This window comes from Anabrus simplex, chromosome 2 (assembly GCF_040414725.1).
Source record: "Anabrus simplex isolate iqAnaSimp1 chromosome 2, ASM4041472v1, whole genome shotgun sequence".
NCBI classification, from domain to species: domain Eukaryota; kingdom Metazoa; phylum Arthropoda; class Insecta; order Orthoptera; family Tettigoniidae; genus Anabrus; species Anabrus simplex.
In genome coordinates this window covers 701,431,527-701,438,569 of record NC_090266.1, presented here as the reverse complement: position 1 = coordinate 701,438,569, position 7,043 = coordinate 701,431,527, and positions in this window count along the sequence as shown.

Below are 7,043 nucleotides of genomic sequence, written 5' to 3'. Positions count from 1 at the left end.
AGAAATTCCTTCTCTATAGCTAGAGTTTCCAAGTTAGACGGTCTCTGGTTGGTCATCTAATTCCTTAAATACGTTTTAATTCGTTGGAAGGCACTCATAGCGCGTTCAATAGAAACTGACTTTAACGGAATATACAGCATCAAGTTAAGCAATTTTTTTTCGTATGTGTACTCTAGAATACCTTATTAAGACTGGAAGCCAAAAGTCGTTGGGGTTATAATACCGCAACTAACATTGGCGGGCAAGAAAATGCACGTACTGAAGGGTTTTGATGCTGTCATTCATTTATTAGGTGTAAGTTTACTATACTTTGTATTTGAATATTATTAATTTATTTTTAGACGTGTCTTATAATAAAGTAAATTCAAATTAATTACATTAAAAGCATGTCTGAGATGGTAGCCAATAAGAGCACCTTTACAAGAGAGTTCCAAATACTAGCCAATGAGAGCAAGAAGAGACGCTGGTAAGTCTGTCTACTGGGCGGAGACATCTCGCTATAGGAAAGTCATAGTTCCACAGTCAGTGCCTACAGATAGCGTTAGTGTTGCTCTATCTGAAAGCTTTGAAAATCAAAGGGAAAATACACAGAATGGACAGCGTCTACTTTCGCCTACGTGCTTCGTGTAACTGACGCGAGCCTTAACATTGCCGAAGTGAGAAGAAAATAAGTAAAGCGGGGAATACAATAACGTTACGAATGTGGAAATAATTAATGTTCTAAAACTAATTGCATTAACTAGACAATATTTCTTTCACAAAATGTTAAGGGTACACGCTGTCTACCCTGTCTCCCCTGACGCTTCGCCCCTGCTTAAATCTAATCCATTATATCTGTTTCTAACCTCTACTGTATATTCAAGAGGTATGCTATTTAGGTCATATCTGCTTGATGGTTTAGCTCTGTCAATCCTCTTTAATTTGAGCCGGAATTTGGAAATTAAGAGTTCGTGATCTGATCCACAATCAGCCCCAGGCCTTGTTTTGGATGAATGTACAGCACTCCTCCACCTTTGACTACAGAGTATGTAGTCGATCTGATTCCGACATTTACCATCTGGCAAGATCCAGGTGTATAGGCGTCGTTTGGGCAATTGAAACAGTGTGTTGGTAATGACCAGTGAGTTGTCTTGACAGAATTCTAGGAGTCTCTGTCCAGCCTCATTTGTTGTGCCAAGGCCAAATTTTCCCGTTACTCCATCTACAGTTTGATTTCCTACTTTGGCATTCCAGTCGCCAATAATGAAGACGACATCCTTCTTTGGTGTTAACTGTAGCAATTCTCGTAAGTCTTCATAAAACTGGTCAATATCTTCCTCTTCAGCTTCAGTGGTTGGTGCGTAAATTTGTATGACTGTGATGTTAAAAGGTTGGCCTTGAAAACGTACAGACATCATTCTATCAGTTTTAAAATTGCACCCCATTATAGTGTTACGCACCCTGTTGCTAACTATGAGGGCAACTCTATTTTTCCTTTGGTTTTCATGTCCAGAATAGTATACCATGTACTCATCTGTAGCAAATTCACCAATACCAATCCATCTCACTTCGCTTATTCCCAGTATATCGATGCCCAGTCTCTTCATTTCTCGTTTGACTATATCCAGCTTTCCTTGATACATGGATCTTACATTCCAAGTTCCTAAACAGTACTGTTCCTTGCAGCATCGCACATTTCTTGAGGCTTCCCTCAACGTAGTTCCCCCGGAGATCCGACTTGGGAACTTGAAACTCCGGAATATTTTGAATTGAGCAAAGCCATGGGGTTTTCTTGGGAAAATTACAGTGGTGGTTTCCCGTTGCCTTCCACTGTCCTCCACTCCTGTTGGCTCACTGATCCAGTTTCCCGCTGGGGTTGTAAACCTAACCTTCCACTGGGTTGCTCAGCTTAACAGGGGCACCACGCGTAGGTAGGATTTGGAGAATTGAGGTGTGAGAGGCTAAGTGAACTCTCTTGGTGAGTTCATATATTCGCATCACACCCCCGTTTCTAGCCAGAGTCTCAAGATGTTCGTAGAGACTCCCCCAGGTCTACTGCAAAAAATGAAATTTTGCGGCCGTGACAAGACTACTGGAACTTCCAGCATCAAGTTAAATTAGAACAACGATAATTAAACGTCGAGTATTACGCGGTGTATTTTCTCGCGAGATGAATAAGGTTGAAGAACTGTTGAATCTGCCCGATTGCGAGCACGTGGAAATTCGTAGCAGGTTTGCTTCACTTGTACAAAGATACGAGAAGTTAAAGAGTATTGATGAAGTAAACAATGAGCTGCTAAAAGGGAAAATCTAGAAGATATCGTGCTTAGAAGAGAGATCGACAATTGCAGTGAGTAAGACCTGACATTTTTGAAGTCTCAAAAAAATGCAGGCCTTACAAATTTTAGATCAAGCTGTTTCTGAAGTCAATAGTAACTGTTCATCTTCCTCCAATCGGGGATTTGTGAAACTACGAAAACTAGGGCTCAAAATGTTTGATGGGATCGTGAAAGTATGGATTGGGTGTAGGGTGCAATTTACTAACATACATCGCAAGATGGCGGCTATCTAATTCTACAAGATGGCGGCTATACATAGGCCCTTATGAGACGACTTTAGGGCGCAAGATGGGTACTATATATAGGCTCCCATCAAACATTTTGGTTCACCTGCTCGGAAAGAGGTAGCAAACACTCCTCCTTCCAAGAGAAACTATATGTAGTTATTTTTCACGGGTTCGGCGGCCGCCTCGTTCTCCGGCTCTCGGGAGAGACTTCCTCTTCATTGACCTCTGGCAAGGTCATTGCTATACTGGCTAAGACTGCATGCTTAACCTCACAGACGCTATTTTGGAGTGGCTTAACCTTACTTTTTACGCGTAATCTCATGGAGGGGTCTAACCGCACTTTTACGACGAGATGCCCTTCCTGTCGCCTATGAGAGCAAGCTTAACCTTACAGACGCTATCTTGGAGGGGATTAACGTTACCTTCTACGCGCAAGACAGCAAGCCTAACCTCAGAGCCGCTATCTTGGAGGGGTCTTACCTCAGTTATTACGGCTAGATGCCTTTCTCGACGCCATCTTGAGTAGTAGGGCAATGGCGATTCTCGCGACGCCATCTTAAGTAGTCGGGCGGTGGGGATTAGCGTAAGAGATCACACCTAACCGCATAGAGGAGCCTAACCTCAGTTTAACGGCAAGATGCCCTTCCCGACTCCAATTGCACAGGATGGCGGCTATACACAGCTCCTTATGAGACGGCTTAAGGGCGCTTGAGCAAGATGGCTGCTGCTCTTATCAGACAGCCAAGGGCGCTTGCGCAAGATGGCGGCTATCTAATTCTACAAGATGGCGGCTATACATAGGCCCTTATGAGACGACTTTAGGGGCGCTTTCTCAAGATGGGTACTATATATAGGCTCTTATGAGACGGTCATAGACGATTGCACAAGTTGGCGACTATACATGTGCTCTTATAGAGGAAGATGATGGCCATGGACGCTTGCGCCAGATGGCAGCTATACACAGGCTTATATGGAGAAAGGTAGCTTAGAGGATACTGCGCAAGATGGCGACTATACACAGGCTCTTATGAGACTAACACCTAGAACGTGGGTCAGAGGTTACTGTGCAAGATTGCGGCTGCTCTTAGGAAACGGCTTAAGGGCGCTTGCGCAAGATAGCGGCTATACACAGGCTCTTATGGATAAAGGTAGCCCAGGGGGCTAGTGCACAAGATGACGGCTATTCATTGGCTCTTACGGCCTCTTCCTCCTTCGAAGGGACACAGCCACCCTCCTCCTCGTCCTCCTCTTCCTCCTCATCAGTATAGCAAAAGGGCAAAAGGGCACCTCCTCCTAGCAAAGGAGCAAATGGGCAAAAATAACACCTCCTCCTCATCTGTAGGCCAAAAGTGCAAAAGGGCTACTCTTCCGGGCAAAAGGGCTCCTTGGACAAAGGTCACCTCCTACTGGCAAAAGGGCACCTCCTCCTAGCAAAGGAGCAAATGGAAAAAATAACACCTCCTCCTCATCTGTAGGACAAAAGGGCTACTCTTCCTGGCAAAAGGACTTCTCCTCCTAGCAAAGGGGCAAAAGAGCACCTCATAGCAAAAAGGCAAATGGGCAAAAAGAACACTTCCTTCTCATCTGTAGGGCAAAAGGACAAAAGGGCTACTCTTCCTGACAAAGGGCTCCTTGGCAAAAGGGCACCTCCTCTTAGCTATTTGCTTTACGTCACACCGATACAGATATGTCTTATGATGACGATTGGATAGGAAAGGCCTAGGAAGTGGAAGGAAGCGGCCGTGGCCTTAATTAAGGTACAGCCCCGGTATTTGCCTGGTGTGAAAATGGGAAAACAAGGAGAACCATCTTCAGGGCTGCCGACAGTGGGGCTCGAACCCACTATCTCCCGATTACTAGATACTGGCCGCACTTATGCGACTGCAGCTATCGAGTATCTCATCTTAGCAAAAGGGCACCTCCTCCTAGCAAAAGGGCAAATGGGTAAAAAGAACACTTCCTCCTCATCTGTAAGGCAAAGGGGATACACTTCCTGGCTAAAGGGCACCTCGTAGCAAAAGGGCAAATGCAAAAAGGCAAATAGAACACTTCCTCCTTATCTGTAGGGCAAAAGGGATAATCTTCCTGGCAAAAGGGCAAAAGGATTCCTCCTACTAGCAAAAGGGCAAAAGAGCAAAAGGGCTCCTCCTTGTCTGTATGGCAAAAGGGCTAAAGGGCTCCTCATCCTCGCAAAAGGGCTCCTTCTCCTGGCAAAAGGGCAAAAGGACTCTTTCTTACAGTTACTGGGGTTAGCTCTATCCCTCCTCTTACAGACAGATGCTTTCCTCAATTAAACGTTACATTACAAACAAATATACTTACGCTATGTAGCGTTGTCCTCGTCGCATAAGTTTTTCCATTGATGAGAAAGCGATAGGAGGAGGAGGCGGTAAGGAGCAGGTGATACTTTTTTCAGCATGAAAAGTATTGTAGGATAAGCAAAAGCTGTATCCGACAAGATAAAACAGGTTCAATCTAGTTACAGAATGCAATGTTAAAATATACAATTGACATGCTGTATGTCTTTATCCGACAAGACAAAACATGTTGACTGTTAAACAGAAAAGTTTTATCGCTACTGTGGTATATGTTTCTATTCGTCAAAACAAGTTAGAATTATCACACACTAAAATTGATTGTAGAACAAGACGAAACATGTTGGGTATCAGTGTTCAGAACAGAAAACTTATAACGCAAAATATTATAAGATTAATATCTCTGTTGATACAATCGCACTCTTATGTAATCAGCGCGCGCACTTAGGATTATAAATGTTGTATATCTCCATCCGACGTACTTCTTAATCACTGCAGATAAAATGATTACTACATAGCAGAGGATACCTTTGTTCTAAGGAGATGGATTTTGCGGGATTCGAACACATGCAACAGAAAAATATGTTAATTTACCGTAACAGAATAAAAAACATACTACTCTGCACATAAAATGATTTTACTACTTAGCAGGGGATACATTTGTCCCACATCATATTGTGTTAAAGAGAAAAATTTTGGTTTCAAACCCTGTTCTAACACAATAAAAGTCATAGGATTGAAACATAGTTTACAAGGGAGAAAAATAGAAGTGCACTTCCTCTTAAATCAATAATCACTACTATTATGCAGATAAAATGAGCTGTTCGAAGGTACTCTTCCTCCTACTTGCCGCGCCTTCCTCGTAGGGATAAAGGGCTAATGGGCTAGGGTGCCTCTCCTCTCTCTATCCGGTCTTGAGACCGGCTCTACATCTAGGCCTGCCCTAAGGAAGGGAGAATGTCAGAAAATAAGCTATACGAATATAGCTACTCGACCGACTACATACTACAGAAGGATGACTTAGGTGAGGGAAAGCGCTGGGAATGTAGGAAGGTGTTTAGGCTGTCGTACTCTCGAGAGAGAGCTATTACTCAATAATACCTACACGATGTAATTCTTGCTCTATTTCAAAAATATCCGCTTTATACTCTGTGTAACCGGCATCTTGATAGGCTCTTAGCAATTGCAAACTTTTTACGAGTACGTTGGATTCTTTACAGTATCTTATGTCTGCACAGGGTAACAGAGGCTTGTTGTGAACTTTGAGCCTATATGCAGACAGTTGATGTGAAGGGATTTGTTTTGATGTAATACGTGCTTCAGCAGTAGCGTTTCCAGGTACAAACTTAACCTGTTCCGATAGCAATGAAGGGTTGAAATTTTTTTCTTCTTCATCTTGCATCTCTTCTTGAGATATTTGCACGGCGACAGAACGTGTAGTAGGCTTAGAAAATGAAGTAAAATCATCAAGCTCTAATGGCAATGAAACATTGAGATATTCTTTTTCTTTTCTTCTACTTTTCCTTTACTACTGTTTTGATCAACGTCGTTATCCTTACTATCATAATCATGATCTTACTTCTCTTTATCTTGAAGTGTGTGCTTAGTAACAGAACTTGTAGCAGACCTAGACAACAAACGAGAATTAAAAATCTCTCACAGAGGTAATTTTTAAAAATAAATCATTGCTCGCTTGACTACGGTTGAGCTCTTTGTATTTTCTTCTCGATGAAGATACATTACACGCGGCTTCGTGACGTTGAGCGTTGTATGCGTTCTTGAACTCTCTTCTACAATGTTTGCATTGAAAAATTGTCCTACATGATATCTCGTGACGTCTCTTGTGATAGCTTCGGAAAAATGCTTTTCCACACTCTTTGCAAATATACCTAGAAATAGGTTTTTCTATGACGGACTTTATCTTCTGCTAACAGATTCTTCTTTAAATCTACTAGACACTTGTTACTCTCTACTTCGATGATGCGAACACCTTAACGATTAACAGTAAACTAACACAAAAGCGTATAACCATGGTAGCAACAGTGAGGTTTAACCCCGTCAAGATGGCAGCAGTGAGGTTAGCGATGTTCTGTTGTTTAAAATTCCGCGCCCACGTGGTTAAAGATGGCAGCTGACAGGTGTCAAAAAGCACGTGGGTTTTAATTTCCGCGCCACGACGTGCA